The sequence below is a fragment of the Hippopotamus amphibius genome, chromosome 1, assembly GCF_030028045.1.
Source record: "Hippopotamus amphibius kiboko isolate mHipAmp2 chromosome 1, mHipAmp2.hap2, whole genome shotgun sequence".
Taxonomy (NCBI): domain Eukaryota; kingdom Metazoa; phylum Chordata; class Mammalia; order Artiodactyla; family Hippopotamidae; genus Hippopotamus; species Hippopotamus amphibius.
In genome coordinates this window covers 182,357,741-182,373,672 of record NC_080186.1, presented here as the reverse complement: position 1 = coordinate 182,373,672, position 15,932 = coordinate 182,357,741, and the positions used below count along the sequence as shown (strand labels likewise).

At 36.2% G+C, this 15,932-nt stretch overlaps 1 protein-coding gene and 1 pseudogene across 3 annotated transcripts in view; one reads left to right on the top strand and one right to left on the bottom strand.

The window, feature by feature from the left end:
- COMMD10 (COMM domain containing 10) overlaps nt 1-15,932 on the top strand; it is a 180,383-nt gene that overhangs the window by 77,968 nt on the left and 86,483 nt on the right. The window lies entirely within an intron of this gene.
- On the bottom strand, nt 10,718-11,395 carry LOC130854259 (ribulose-phosphate 3-epimerase-like; annotated as a pseudogene).

Below are 15,932 nucleotides of genomic sequence, written 5' to 3'. Positions count from 1 at the left end.
TGGGGGCGGAAAGGCAGGGTAGATTGAGTTATCAGGTGGTCGTAGTAGGAATGAAGTAGAAAATTCAAACCCACAAGGCACATCTGGGGGAAAAGCAATAGGACTAGATTTTAGTTTAATACTGAGACTGAAGGGAAGGAGAGTGTAGACGAATACTATTTCCATGGACAGAAATAGAATCACTTGGATGAGGACTAAGATGAATTGAATTTTTTGTTGTGAAGATGAAGTTGTAAAGGACTTTGGAAATCATCTGTGCTGATTTTGGAGATAATATTAGGTTATCTAATTGAATATATCCCTTGGGGATTTAGAAATATAGCACTAAAGTGAAAGGACCAAAATATAGATTTTAGGATTTTATCTATATGATCATGTTGAAATTGTTAGGATATATGAGCTTACTAAAGAAATAGAGGTAGAAAACCAGAAGAGTCTCAAAGATGTTACCTACAGTTGAAGGGGAGAGGGAGAAGTAAAGGAGACAGAAAAGAATGAATTAAAACATAAGTGTGGTAAGAAAATAGTTAAGAGCACCATGGACATCAGTCCCACATAGACCTAGGTTGAAGGTCATCCTCTACCACCAGTTAGCTTTGTTACATTGAATAAGCCATCTTTTTTGCAGACTCTATTTTTTTTCATATGTAAAATGGGATAGTAATTGTACCTATATTTTAGGTAAGAGTTACAGCAAGCATTAAATAAAGCCAGTAAAGAGCTTATTAGCTCAGTGCTTGACACCAGGTATATTCAATAAACCTTAAGGTAGAATCTACCTTATGGAATCTGCAAAGACTAAAGGAATGCCACTTGGCTCTGAAAAATAAAAAAGAAACTCACAGATAATACCTGAAAGGTGAATTTTGGGTAAAGCAGTATAATAAAGTCATAGTGCAGTTAAATTTAACACGTTTATATGTAGGTTGTACGGTGGTGAATCAGCTTTGAAGTAGAATTAAGTATATTCCAATTCAAAGAATAAGGACCAAGGAAGCTTTTCTCTCTCTTTTTTTTTGTTTTGTTTTTTGGTATTACAAGGATTACTACTGAGAGCTAATGAAGGCTTACTATAAATGTATTAACATTTAATCTAAAATAGGATTTTAGGTTTTCATTTGAGAGTTTTCTATATCTTTGGACAGTCAGTAATGAAGTTTTGTGTCTTAATTCAGGGTTAATAGTCATTTGTACTTGTTTTGTACACTTAGAAACTGATAGGTTATCTGTGTACATTTTTTAGTTGTATGAATAAACATTTTTGAGTGCAAGGCTACTTATATTCAAGTTTATAAAAAACAGTATGGATATGATTTAAATCTAATAGCAATAATATAACTGAATCTGTAATTGTCAGTGCGCTATTGCTTAGAATGAATTTTTAACACCAAATTCCACTGAAATAGAGGTCCCTAAAATAGAGTAAAATAAAAGAAGTGGACATTTTTTCCCAGTTCCATTTTTGTCCTGTATTTTTCTGGAATAATGGATTCACTTTTTCACACAAGACTCTAGTGGTCCCTCACATTTTTAATAATATTTACCTAAATCAAAGTACAACTTGTGACATTTTCTATTAGTAATTCATTCGTAAATGTTTCAGAAATCATGAGCTTTTATATTTTTGTGGCCTCTAATCTTACAGTTTGTTTCAAAAACAAATGTAGTTAAACTAAAGTAAAAAGGAGAAAAATTTTCCTGACTTAAAAAAAAATGAGTTTTTAAAAACTGTTTTCATAAAATCAGTCCTTTTGATTTGGGACATTTGAGGGGGATTATGTTTATTGTAGTATCCTATCAGCTACTGACTATGTTTTTATTGTCATATTAAAGGGAACTTTTTGTTGTCATTTTGAGGAGAAAATGGAGAAACGTTTATTTAAAAATTTTTTTATTCTTGCCATTCATTCATTTTAATCACAAATCTATTTCTCAGTTTTACTTCTCTGTTGGATAATTTGGATAATTTTTTGAGATCTTTGGAAATATGTCCTTTTTACCGACCAAGGTAATGCTTTGTATCTTTCATCTCAGCATTTTTTCAATTAAACTTTACATTATTTATTCATTCATTCAATAAATATTTACTAAACCTCTAATATGTACTAGGCATATTTAGAACTGGAGATAAAGAGTAAGACAGACATAGTTCCTGCTCTCGTGGAGCTTACATTCTCCTGGGGGCCATATATAGACAAATAGGTAAACAGGCAAATTATGTAGTTGTCAGTTGAAGTATGTCATGTGAAGGGCACAAACAAGGGGGAAAAGATTGAATTATCACGGACCAGACTCTTGTTAGGTGTGGTAGTCTCTGAAGAGATGACATTGAAGTTGAAACCCAAAAAAGAGAAGGAACTAGGTCCATTGAGAGGAGGAGGGGGGAGTATTATTTTAGTAGACATGGTTAAATATTTATATGCCCTAAGGCAAGATGAAAAATCTTTATTTTAGGAGCTGAAAGTAGACTAGCTTGCTTGTAAGTTTGGGGAAGGGAGGTAGGTGGGGGTGAGGTGAGGGAGAAAGAGAAGATAAATTAAGGGCATCATTGGCTTTCTGGTTTATGTAAATAGATGGATGGTAGTATTGTTTATGGAAATGGGAAGAGTGTGTGTGTGTGTTTGGTCAAAGAAGCTGTCAATTAAGGTGATTAAAATCATTAGTACATTAAAGTAAGGTTACACAGTAAGATTAAGATTACACAGAGAGGAAACTTTCATTATTGCTAAGACGATTAGGAGATCCCCTGATTTTGGGGGTGTTTAAAGTAATATTGGTACCCACAAAGATTAAAAAGTTAGAAAGTCAAGTAAAAGATTAAAATTCTTCGTCAAATGGAAAAAAAGATTGTCCAGAAGGTAAGTGAAAATAATAAATTAATATGTAATCATAAAGATAGATTGTTGGTGAGAGAGGCCATTGGCTCTTCAGAGAATATAGAAAATAATTATCACGAACATAGAATATCTGACATTATAGTTGAAATATGAAATGTTAGTATTCATAGGTGATGCTAAAGGGACCGTCAGAATTGAGAGGTAAAAGGGTTTCTAGGACCTAAAACCTAAAAATCTTAGCAAACTCCTTGAGAATAAAATTCTAATGTGTAAATAGTTCTTAAAATCTGGGTTTAGCTAGTTCAATGTCCTAGAATTTCAGTGACTACATAGAATATGAACTCATTAAAATGAAAGTCAATCTTGTTTTTATTTTCAATGTGATATTTCCCAAGTCTCCAAGGGACCATTGGAAGGATTTAAATAATCTGTATCCTTATGAAAGTGAATTTTAGGCCTCCTTGAATTTAATAAAGGTGAAGACTTTCCAAGTAGTGTTCGGTTTAAATTTGTGACTTTCTCTCCAAAGAAAGCTCTGTTCTGAGAGAATGCTGTTTGTTTACATTTGAAAGAAATAGACATTGATGTTGTGTTCACCACTGTACGTGTTCCTCAAACTTACCACAGCGCCAGTGCCAGACACATAGTCAACATTTAGTCCGTAGTTGTTGAATGAACGCGTGAATGAATGGATATGCATTTTACATTCAGTTTTGGGTTTTCTGGAAAGCTGATAATCTACAAAGCAGTTCCTTTGCAGCACATGAGGAGATCTCTCTCCCATTAGTGCATTCAAGTACTGTACAGTAGTAGGGCTACCTAAATAGTATTAGTGTTGATCAGAAATGGTGTAGAACTTTTTTGAGATTGTGTTTCCATGATTACAGAAGAGACTGATGTTATTTTAAGCCAAACATAAATTCCCTTTAGAATTTGTGTAAATTTTAATCATTTTGGTCTGTCTCCTGTTTATGGCTAATAATCTACGGTTGACTGTGTTGTTCCTAAGTTACAAATATGAGAGGATTGAATTCATGATGCTTTTGAGAAGAAATACTATAAATGACTATTGGAAACAGTTATACGTAATGAGATATCCCAGGACCTCATTTTACTTGGATTATTTTTGGAAGTTTAGTAGATGCACTTATTACTCTAGTCACATGTAGAAAAATGACAAATATTCCTGTCTGGTCCATAGTTCTCTATTTTTAAAAAAAATCTAGCATGTTAATTCTTTTGTATTTACTTCCTAGTTATGTATCCATTTTTCCTTTATTTTGCTTAGTTATGTATCTAACTTTTTTTTTCTTTCCTGATTAAAATCAGCTTTCCTCTAGAATGATTAACTTGGGCTCCTTTTTCTCATGATCCTATTATTCAGTGATTATTTTCTCAAATATTTGTTTCCATGACCTTTGTTAGTTTTATGTAACATATTTTAGTGGTTGGAGATTTATCTCCAGCCAACTTTTCTGGGTGAATAATACTGGTTTATCCTAACTTCTAGGATGAAACCTTATCAATCATGTAGGTATAGAATAAGACGTAAAGGACACTATGAAAGTAACGTCAGCTTTTATTCTAGCAGCAGTGGAGAGAATCATTATTTACTAAAAGGAAACAGATTGAGCAGAGATCTGTTAGAATGACTATGTTATGTCCTATTATTATTTTTTGGAAGTTATATGATAATTCTCAAGGGTTGAGCTGCTTTTAATGTTTGTTTTTTTTTATGAGAAAACATTCTGTGGGCTTTTAGTGAGAGAGTTTTATATATAAATGGTAATGGAGGAACAGTGTGACATTTATGAACTTGGAGGCAATGTGATGTAATGGACTTTCGAGCTTTGGGATCAGATCCCTTGAATCCTGACCCCTTTTGCTTGTGACTGTGGCCTGGTTACTTGACCTCTTTGGGCCTCAACTTCTTGTTTTGCAAAATGGAAATATGATTTATTTACCAGAATTTGGAGAGAATTGAATGCAAATGCATACACAAAATGCCTAATAAAACTTTTGGCACATTACAAGTTTTTCTCCAAAGACAAATAGATCCTATTGCTAAGTATAGAAAGGGAGGTATAAAGAAAGTTTCTTCGGGATTTGCTACAGCTTTGTGCCCATAGATCTCTATATTGTCTTAACCTAAGTGATCCATAATGATCCCAGCAAGAATGTGTGTTTTAAGAAGGCATGGAATTTTTACTTTTTTGCAGTTTGTGCTCTGAAGTCCTAGGTGGCTGCTAGATACAAGGATTTGGGAAGATGGAGGATGAGCAAGGGGAGTTTAACAGGCCCCTGGTCGTACTCCCATCTATATTTTTGTTTTCGCTTTTGTATTTCTATGGAAGATACTATTTGAACAAAAGGATCAGTGTCTTTCAAAAAAGTTTGGAAAATCAAGAGAAGCCTCAAGCACACTATTCCTTGCTTCCCTTTCTCTCAGGTCCCACTGTGCTTTCTCCTCAGCCTTGGTGGGGCAGGGAGGAGGAAAGAGTTTTCCAGGCTGTCTTCTTGGTAGAGTTCTCAGCCAACAAAGCATCACAGAAGAAGGGTCTTATGCAGAGTTCACTCAGGTGGAAAATTCCTTGATCTGCTTAGCTCTAGGATTGATCTCTGCCCGTGCAGAGGCTCATTTTGGGCCATGATCAGAAATTTTCCAACTTTGAAAGAACAAAACAGACATCTTGCCTCTGATTTGTTTCTCCCACATGCCCTTGTTGAGAACTCTTTAACTGACCTTTACTCTTTCCGTTTTCTTCTTTATCCGTCTAAGACTCTGATCCGTCACTTACTCTCTTCTCAGCGGCCTAGTCTTCCCTGAACCCACCAGCAAGAACTCTGCTTCTGTGTAAATCTGACTTTACTCTGCCCTCAAGCGTTAAGCATTGTTTGAGAAAATAACACACTGGCTGATGAGTTGCTTAATAATTTATTGAGCTCTGAGTTCCTTCTCTTGCATGTGTCTGAGTGACTTCTCTCTCCTCCATCATCCTCTCCGTTGGCCTCTTACTATCAACATTTAAGCATGCTCAAATGAATCCAGCGTCAAATAAAAGTAACAAAAGTCTGCTGTTTGAGATAGCACCCTCTTTCTCATCTCCTCACAGACTTTTTAAACAAGTTGTTTATTTTCATTATCTTTAGACCATTCCAGTACTCTCTGCTTTTGTAAATTTATTTTACCTTCCTGCTTAGTAATGCTTAACAGCTTTCTCATTACTTTATGAGAGTCTCATATCCCAGCCTTATATTCATATTATTATTTCCTCTTTTTCTGTCATATGCACTTCCTTCATTTCATCAGATACGCCTGATTTTTTCTTGCCTTTCTGGGTTTTTACAGGTTCTCTTTCTTCTACACTCTCCTTGACTTCCCTAACTCCTTGAGCATGCTGTTCAGTTATCAAATGTCATTTCCCAAGAGGTTTTCCCTGATCTGACCTGACCTGGCTTAGTCCTCCTACTTTATACCTTCTCTTCATAGCGCTTGTCACATTTGTAATTTGTTTAATGTCTTTCTTCCCATGTCTTTTAGTGTTAGCTTCTAAAGAGTAGGGATTTCATTGGTCATAGGGCCTGATACTTGTAAGGAGCTCAAGAAATATTTGTTGAAGAAATGACTGAATAAGTGAACAATTTTATTTCTCCATAGCTCTGTAGATTGGTATTTCTTTGACCTTATAAAACTTCCTTTCATTGGCAGTGTATAATAATAAGTTTTAAGTGGAGGTACAACAATTAGTTCCTCTACCAGAGTTATTAAGCAGTATGTTCAATAGGGCATAATAGCTGTATAGCATATACACTTTTCTTTGTCATCCTCTGCTTTTTGCTTTTTATGCAATAATTTCAAACTTTTTTATTAGGGAGTTGAGTATTTTGTTTCTTATGGCATTTTAAATTAAATCACATATTTATTGACTACTATTTAGTGTATGCCCCTAAATGAACAACTATAGATAAAAGATTTTTATCTATTTTTCTAAAAATAAAATACAGTTTAAAAACAGTTAAGAAATACATATATCCAAAAGAGACACCAGAAATTCTGTTTTCTACCTAAATATATTAGACTTTTCTCAGCTCCTAATACTCTAGTAAGTAATGTTACAAAATTTTTATAATAAGGACCTATTTGACAGCTGAAAGTACACCTAAAAGTATAAGATAAATTAATGAATGTATAGAGGAGCAGAGAACAGTGAAATTGTACTCATTTTGTAGATTTCTCATTTCTGCACAAAATAATAATAGTATGTTCATTAAAGTACAATCGAATATTGCACATATGTACAGAGATTGCTACCATGTTTTATGGAGTAGTAAATACTGTTAAGTGGATTCTGAAGATATTTTAGTGTTTAAAAGTAAACCTTTGTGTCATTTACACAGCTACTTTATTGCTGTAAAAGAATCCCCATCAACCTATCTACATATGAATATGACAAAGAATGACAGAGTTTGGGCTACCACTACGAAGCAGGTTAAATGATCTCTTAATTACTTCATGTATTAACATTTACATGTAACTATATTCTCAGCATATGCTACTTCAAACTCACAGCACAAATTTGAAAATGAATGTAGTTTATATTTAACTGAGTTGAGAAAACATATTGTAGTAATTAAATTCTGTCTTTTTTTGTTTAAACAAAGCTTTTTTATAAATAAAATTGCTGGCTTCCAAGTACTTGTACTTTAAACAACTGTATGTTGTAAACCAGATTTTCCTCTTAAATACTTCCTTTATATCGTATGCTTTATTTTCTTTAAATTATAGCTCTGTGTCTTGGGTAGAATTCTAAGAGGATAATAATGAACTGTACCCTGCAATCAAAAAAGCAGTGTGGTAATATAGGAGCCAGGTGACAGCTTTTTCCCTCTAAGTATGTAGATCCATAGTCTAGGACAGGAATCTTTAGGAGTGAGATAACACATCTTTCTGTCAGTTTACAACAGAATATTGACTCTCTTGGTTTCCGGTAGCTGTAACGGAAACTAATGTAGATGAACATTGGTAGGTACTTTGCAGTAAGTGACTGACTAATTAACCTATTATACGCATGGTGGAGAAAGAAGTAACTTGTTTACGACCTGCCATAATCTACCCCAGAAGGTCAAGTTTTGATGCCTCTTGTTTATTGATTGCCTTAATAAGCCCATTTGACTTAAATTATGTTGTAGAGGCAGAATATATTTGGGGGGAAAGAGATGGAATTTATTTTTAAGGAATTCTTTCTGTAGGAATTGGAGCCAAGAGTTGATTCAGAATATCAGTTTTTGCCTATTTTCTACCAATAGTTGTGTAATTTGGGAAATATCTTTGTTCTGTTTGTTTTTTGTTTTTAATGAAGTTGATCTGTCAGTCATATGGTATCATGGTAAAAGCATTATTTGCCACATAATTACTTAAACCATGCTTTTATGAGAATAATAAATTACATTTATTAAGGGCTTATTATATGTTAGGGTTTATTCTAAGTGCTTGAAGTCCTACTTCTACAGTGGAAGCCAAAATGCTGCAATCATCCCTCTCATGGCTCTTGATACAGCTTGAGTTTAGGCACATGACTTATGCTTATCTGGTTAGAAATCTCTGCATGAAAATTCACATCTGAAAAAGCAATGCAAAGAAATAGGGGACAGTTACAAATGAGGCACTGTTACTAGCAGTGGTAGTAACGCCAGCATTCTCAGCAAAGGCTTCCTAACCCAACTCTTTTTTTCATTCAGCATGATTTTGGTGGCAGTTTTGGCCTCCTAGCACTCTTTAGTTCCAGCTTGTTTCCCAGGTCTGTTTCTTCAGCTTCATCATTTATGTGTCATTTTCTGCTTAACAGAGATTACGCCTGCTCTTGCAACCAAGAACTCTGACTGGTGCAATTATTAGTGGCAATAATTGGGCTTAATCTCTAACTATTTGGAAATATATCCTATTTTTTTTCTTTTCTTTTTTTTTTGGTAGCCACAGCTGTCAAAACCGTGAATTTCAGTTAACATTGCAAAAGGGAATTTGAAAGGGGAAAAATATAAGCTTTAATTATTTCAGTACTGGTATCAGAAGGAAACAGTGAACATCTAATTAAGAATACTATTTTGGGGGCTTCCCTGGTAGCACAGTGGTTAAGAATCCACCTGCCAGTGCAGGGGACATGGGTTCGATCTCTGGGCCAGGAAGATCCCACATGCTGTGGAGCAGCTAAGCCCATGTGCCACAACTACTGAGCCTGCGCTCTGGAGCCCATGAGCCACAATTATTGAGCCCATGTGCCACAACTGCTGAAGTCCACATGCCTAGAGCCCGTGCTCTGCAACAAGAGAAGCCACCACAATGAAAAGCTCGCATGCCGCAACGGAGAGTAGCCTCCACTCACCACAGCTAGAGAGAGCCCGTGCACAGCAACAAAGACCCAATGTAGCCAAAAATAAAATAAATAAATACATAATAAAAAAGTAAATCTTTAAAAAAAAAGAATACTATTTTCAAGAAATTTTTCATATATTTCAGCACTGAAAAACAAAGCATTTTTCGTAGATGTTATTTTTTGTTCACATACTTTTTATTATGAAAAGTTATTTGTATTTGGCCTGTATTCCTCATATTCTGAAAAACATCCCTTTAATTTTCTTTCTTTTCTTTTCTTTTTTTTTTTGAGTATAGTTTTTTTTTGGGGGGGGGTTTCATCTTTATTGGAGAGTAATTGATTTACAGTGTTGTTAGTTTCTGCTGTACAACAAAGTGAATCAGCTATATGTATACTTATATCCCCATGTCCGCTCCCTCCTGTGTCACTCTCCAACCCTCCCCATCCCACCCCTTTAGGTCTTTACAAAACATCAAGCTGATCTCCCTGTGCTCTGCAGTAGCTTCCCACTAGCTACCTATTTTACATTTGGTAGTGTACATATGTCAACGCTACTCTTTCACTACATCCCAGCTTCCCCTTCCCTCCCTGTGTCCTCAAGTCTGCGTCTCTATTCCTGCCCTGCCACTAGGTTTTTCAGTTCCATTTTTCTAGGTTGCGTATATATGCGTTAGCATACAGTATTTGTTTTTCTCTTTCTGATTTACTTCACTCTGTATGACAGACTCTGGGTCCATCCACCTCACTACAACTAATTTCGTTCCTTTTTATGGCTGAGTAACATTCTGTTGTATATATGTGCCCCATCTTCTTTATCCATTCATCTGTCAATGGACATTTAGGTTGCTTCCATGTCCTGGCTATTGTAAATAATGCTGCAATGAACATTGTGGTAGATGTGTCTTTTTTTTTTTTTTTAAGCTTGAGCTTGTATTTTAGAACGGACCACCTGAAAATCCCTGGACTTCATAATAAATTGCTTTTTTATTGTATCAAATATAAGGTACAAAGTAAAAAACAGATCTTTTCGAAGCTAGAAGAGCCATCCCATCCAGATTCCAAACTTAGTTATCATTCATATACACAAATCAGAAATAACATGAAACAGGAAGAACAGAAGGACTTCCTTTGCTTTCAGAAAGCAGCCAAGAAACAAAAGAAAATTCTTTTTATAAATTCAGAAAAATTTTTTTTCATAGTAGCTAATATGTCTTCCTTGGGCATTAAGACACATTTCTGTTCATAACCTTAATATAGCCATATTTTTACTTTTTATAAAAATCAAGTCTCCCAGTAAAAACAGTATTTTACCACAGTAATCTTTAAATTTCATCACTAAAAATGTAGTTATACACACGAATTTCTGACCTCTTGGAACATTTAGTCACAGGAATGAATAATTGCTCATAAAAGCAGCACTGCCTCAACTGTGGTACGATTTGGTAGTCAATATTCTTGTTCCAGTAAAAAGGAGATCTCATAAACAGAAACACTGGACTCCTTGTGGTTTCATCGATCGAGAGAATGTTTCTGAGCAGCTTCTGAGCAAACGTTTCTTAGCAGGTTGATCCCAGATCTGGGGTCTTCACTCCTCATAATGGCACTGGCAGACATAATCATGTTAGCTCCTGCCTCTGCACATTTATGGGTGGTGTAAGGGCCTACTCCACATCAACCTCAGTGTCCAAAGATGGGAACTGAGTCCTCAACCAGTGAACCTTTGGCATCATATCTTCCATGAATTTCTGACCTCCAAACCCAGGTTCCACTTTCATAACCAAGGCCATGTCTGTCTGATTATCCCATGGTGCCAAATACTCAGCTGTAGTTCCTGGCAAGGCCAGCCTTCATTCTGTTCTCTCGAATGTCTTTGATCAAAGCCCCTGGGTTCTCAGTAGCCTCGAGATGAAAGGTATATTGATTGGCTCCTGCTGTAGCCGTTGGCTTTACCCACTGTTGCGGCCTGGACACCATCATGTGCATGTCAAAGAAAGGGTCCTGGCCTAGCTGCTTTCTGAGACTATCTACCACAGGGTGCCCAAAGGTGATGTTGGGAACCAAATGCCTATCCATTACATTCAATTGCAGATAATTGGCCCCAGAGTCCAGCATCTGGAGGCACTTGGCCCCTAAACTGGCCAAGTTGTGGTTGAGGACGGATGGGCCAGTCTTGCAGCCGGACACCATGCTGCTAGTTCTCTAGCGGTACGTGTATCTTTTTGAATTATGGTTTTCTCTGGGTATATGCCCAGTTGTGGGGTTGCTGGGGCATATGGTAGTTCTATTTTTAGTTTTTTAAGGAACCTCCATATTGTTCTCCACAGTGGCTATATCAGTGTACATTCCCACCAACAGTGTGGGAGGAGTGCACCTTTTATCCACACCCTCTCCAGCATTTATTGTTTTTAGATTTTTTTTGATGATGGCCATTCTTTTTGTTTGTTTGTTTTTAAGCTCTTTATTGGAGTATAATTGCTTTACGCTGTTGTGCCAGTTTCTGCTGTACAACAAAGTGAATCAACTGTATTTATACATATATCCCCATATCCCATCCCTCCTGCAATTCCTTCCCACCCTCCGTATCTCACCCCTCTAAGTCATCACCAGTCATCGAGTGGATCTCCCTGTGTTACGTAGCAGCTTCCCACTAGCTATCTGTTTTACACTTGGTGATGTATATATGTCAATGCTACTCTCTCACTTTGTCCCAGCTTCCCCTTCAACTGCCACCCCCTGCCTCGTGTCCTCAAGTCTGTTCTCTGCATCTGCATCTTTATTCTTGCCCTGTCACTGGGTTCATCAGTTCCATTTTTTTAGATTCCATGTACATGCGTTAGCATACGATATTTGTTGTTCCCTTTCTGACTTGCTTCATACTGTATGACAGACTCTAGGTCCATCCACCTCACTATGAATAACTCAATTCCATTCCTTTTTATAGCTGAGTAGTATTCCATTGTATATATGTGCCACATCTTCTTTATCCATTCATCTGTTCATGGACACTTAGCTTGCTTTCATGTCCTGGCTGTTGTAAATAGTGCTGCAGTGAACACTGTGGTACATCTATCATTTTGGATTATGGTTTTCTCCATGTATATGCCCAGTAGTGAGATTGCTGGGTCACATGGTAGTTCTGTTTTTAGTTTTTTAAGGAACCGCCATACTGTTTTCCATAGTGGCTGTACCAATTTACATTCCCACCAACAGTGCAGGAGGGTTCCCTTTTCTCTGCACCCTCTCCAGCATTTATTGTTTCTAGAAAAGGGAACCCTCCTTTGATGATGGCCATTCTGACTGGTGTGAAGTGATACCTCATTGTGGCTTTGACTTGCATTTCTCTAATGATTAGCGATGTTGAGCATCTTTTTATGTATTTGTTAGCCATCTGCATGTCTTCTTTGGAGAAATGCCTGTTTAAGTCTTCTGCCCATTTTCGGATTGGGTTGTTTGTTTTTTTAATATTGAGCTGCATGAGCTGCTTGTGTATTTTGGAGATTAATCCTTTGTCAGTTGCTTCATTTACAAATATTGTCTCCCATTCTGAGGGCTGTCTTTTTGTCTTGTTTATGGGTTCCTTTGCTGTGCAAAAGCTTTTAAGTTTCATTAGGTCCCATTCTTTTTTGTTCATTTTTATTTCCATTATTCTGGGAGATGGGTCAGAGAGGATCTTGCTATAGTTTATGTCATAGAGTATTCTGCCTATGTTTTCCTCTAAGAGTTTTATAGTGTCTGGCCTTACCGTTAGCTCTTTAATCCATTTTGAGTTTATTTTTGTGTATGATGTTAGGAAGTGTTCTAATTTCATTCTTTTACATGTTGCTGTCCAATTTTCCCAGCACCACTTATTGAAGAAGCTGTCTTTTCTCCATTGTATATTCTTGCCTCCTTTGTCATAAATCAGGTGACCACATATGTGTGAGTTTATCTCTGGGCTTTCTATCCTATACCATTGATTTATATTTCTGTTTTTGTGCCAGTACCATACTGTCTTGATCACTGTAGCTTTGTAGTATAGTCTGAAGTCAGGGAGCCTGATTTCCTCTGGCTCCTTTTTTCTTCCTCAAGATTGTTTTGGCTATTTGGGGTCTTTTGTGTTTCCATACAAATTGTAAAATTTTGTGTTCTAATTCTGTGAGGAATGCCATTGGTAATTTGATAGGGATTGCATTGAATCTGTAGATTACTTTGGGTAGTATAGTCTGTTTCACAATGTTGATTCTTCCAATCCAAGAATATGGTATATTTCTTCATCTATTCATGTCATCTTTGATTTTTTTCATCAGTGTTTTATAGTTTTCTGAGTACAAGTCTTTTGTCTCCTTAGGTAGGTTTATGCCTAGGTATTTTATTCTTTTTGTTGAGATAGTAAATGGGATTGTTTCCTTAATTTCTCTTTCTGATCTTTTGTTGTTAGTGTGTAGGAATGCAAGAGATTTCTGAGCATTAATTTCGTATCCTGCAACTTTTCCAATTTCATTGATGAGGTCTAGTAGTTATCCCTTTGATTTTCTTTCGAAGAATCCACCCCTTCCTTGCTCATAGGGTAAGGCCACACCTGCCAGCCAAATCAGAGATGATGTGTGTGACCTACACCTAAACAATCAGCACGTTGTATCTCCTTACACACATTGATTGGTTCAGATTAGATGAGTATATATCAGTATATGTTGAAAAATGGCTGTAGCTGCATCAAGCACTACAGCCTTACACATCTAATGGAGCCTGAGAAGAAAGCCAACATATCAGAAAGTAGAACTGAGAGGATGGAGGGAGAGAAATTGAGCCCCGGTGATATATTTTGAAGCCTAAATCCAGCTATGACTGAAGCCATTCCTACTTATACACTTTTAATCCTTTGAGCCAATATATTACCTTTTTGTTTATGCTAGTTCAGGGGGTAGGTTTCTATCGTTGGCAACCAAAAGTCCTAGTTTCTTTGAAATGTAAATGCTAAATCGTTTTGAATTGGCATCATGGATTATTGCCACCACATTTTTAAGGTTAGCTTTTTATTTATATCTTAGTTATATATACCTTTTTGTACACAAAATATTAACAAGGAAAAGCAACTAATACTTGAAGGTGAAGAATTAATCCAGAAAGAAAGGAGAAAAAGATGAGAATTCAAACCTTAAATTCTTTAAAACTTTGAGATAGCTGTATTGTTACTTTCTATATGACTTATCTGTAAGACAGAAATTGAGAAACAAAAACTTAAAAAGAATATTTAAGTCATGTAAAATGTGTATTTTAAAAAGTCAAGTTAAATGCATTACAAACATTTGCTGAATTGTATTTGCTTTGTAATAAACACTTCCCTACATTTTATACTCTGCTACTGCCTTATTATTATAACTTTATGAAGTTGTGGTGTTGTAACGTGATTTTCTATCAAACATCATGACTAAAATATGACTTATGGATGAGAATCATGCCATTTCCAGATTTTTGTACATAGATATTTTAAGTACGAAAGTATGTTTATTAAGAATGCATTTAACTGCCCCAGACTTATTCAGTATCCCTGTATTTTCCCTTTACTAATCATCCTTGGTCTGAAATTGAAATTGATTGTATTTTCCTCTTCCTTGGAATGAATAAAGAAAAGAACTAGTGAAAGCACTCCAGAGGAAGAAGACCTCAAGAGCAAACACTCAGAAACCTATGTTAGTCAGGGTTCTTTTGGGTGTGAGTGTGAGAGATCTAACACAGATTAATTTAGTCAAAATTTACTGGCTCAGGTAGCTACTGTGAAACCAGAGGTGAATCTCTAACCTCAGTCATGGTGGGATGCAAAGGTTCAAGCAGTTTCACCAAGGCTTTGTCTGCCTTGTTCACTTTTACTTTCCTTTGTGATGGCTTTATTCTCCAGCAAGTACTCTCCATGGACTGCATGCGTCCAAATGTCTATCATTCATATAGTTCGAGACTTCAGATAAGTGTGAATGACTGTCGTTTTTCCCAGTGACAATTAAAAAAAATCTCCGAGGGGTAGGGGTAACCCAAAAACCTCATTGTCACCAGGGTTTGGGGGTGGAAGGACACGTGATTGATGGCTCTATCAGTATCACACTGAATGGAGTTGAGATATTTCCAAAAAACAAGAGATGCCAGTGAGACAAGTATAGATGTCCACTTCCAGTAGGGCTGATCTATTTCCCGATGCAGGCTGTTCTGCTTGCTTTTCTTTCACTATCTAATATACCATTCTGGAATTGAATTGAATTAAATTGCCTCCTTTTGAAAAAATGCAAATGCTACTTCTGGTAGGATTTAGTTATTATATATCCAGTGCAAATTATATCAGAAAGATTTCTTCTAGTGTGTAGCTGGGATAACCTGTGCTGAAGGACTGGAAATTTCGGCTCTGGAAAGAAAAGTAGGTGTTTTGAAGCTTGGCAGTATAGCAGAGTAGTAGACAGCATGGACTTTGGAAGCCATGTTGACCTGGGTATGACTTTGCCACTTCCCAACTATATGATCTTAACCAAGTCACTTACTTTTTCAAATCTTCATTTTTTTAACCTGTAGGATGAAAATAATACCTGTATCATAGAGTGGCTATGAAAACTAAATGAGGCAAAGTATGTAAAGCATTCATCATAATACCTAGCACGTAGTAGGTACTTGGTAAGTGATAGCTTACTGGATATTATGATTCTCACTAGCAATAACAATAACAGTAAACACTGTCTTGTTCTCAAATGGTTCCCAACTGCCT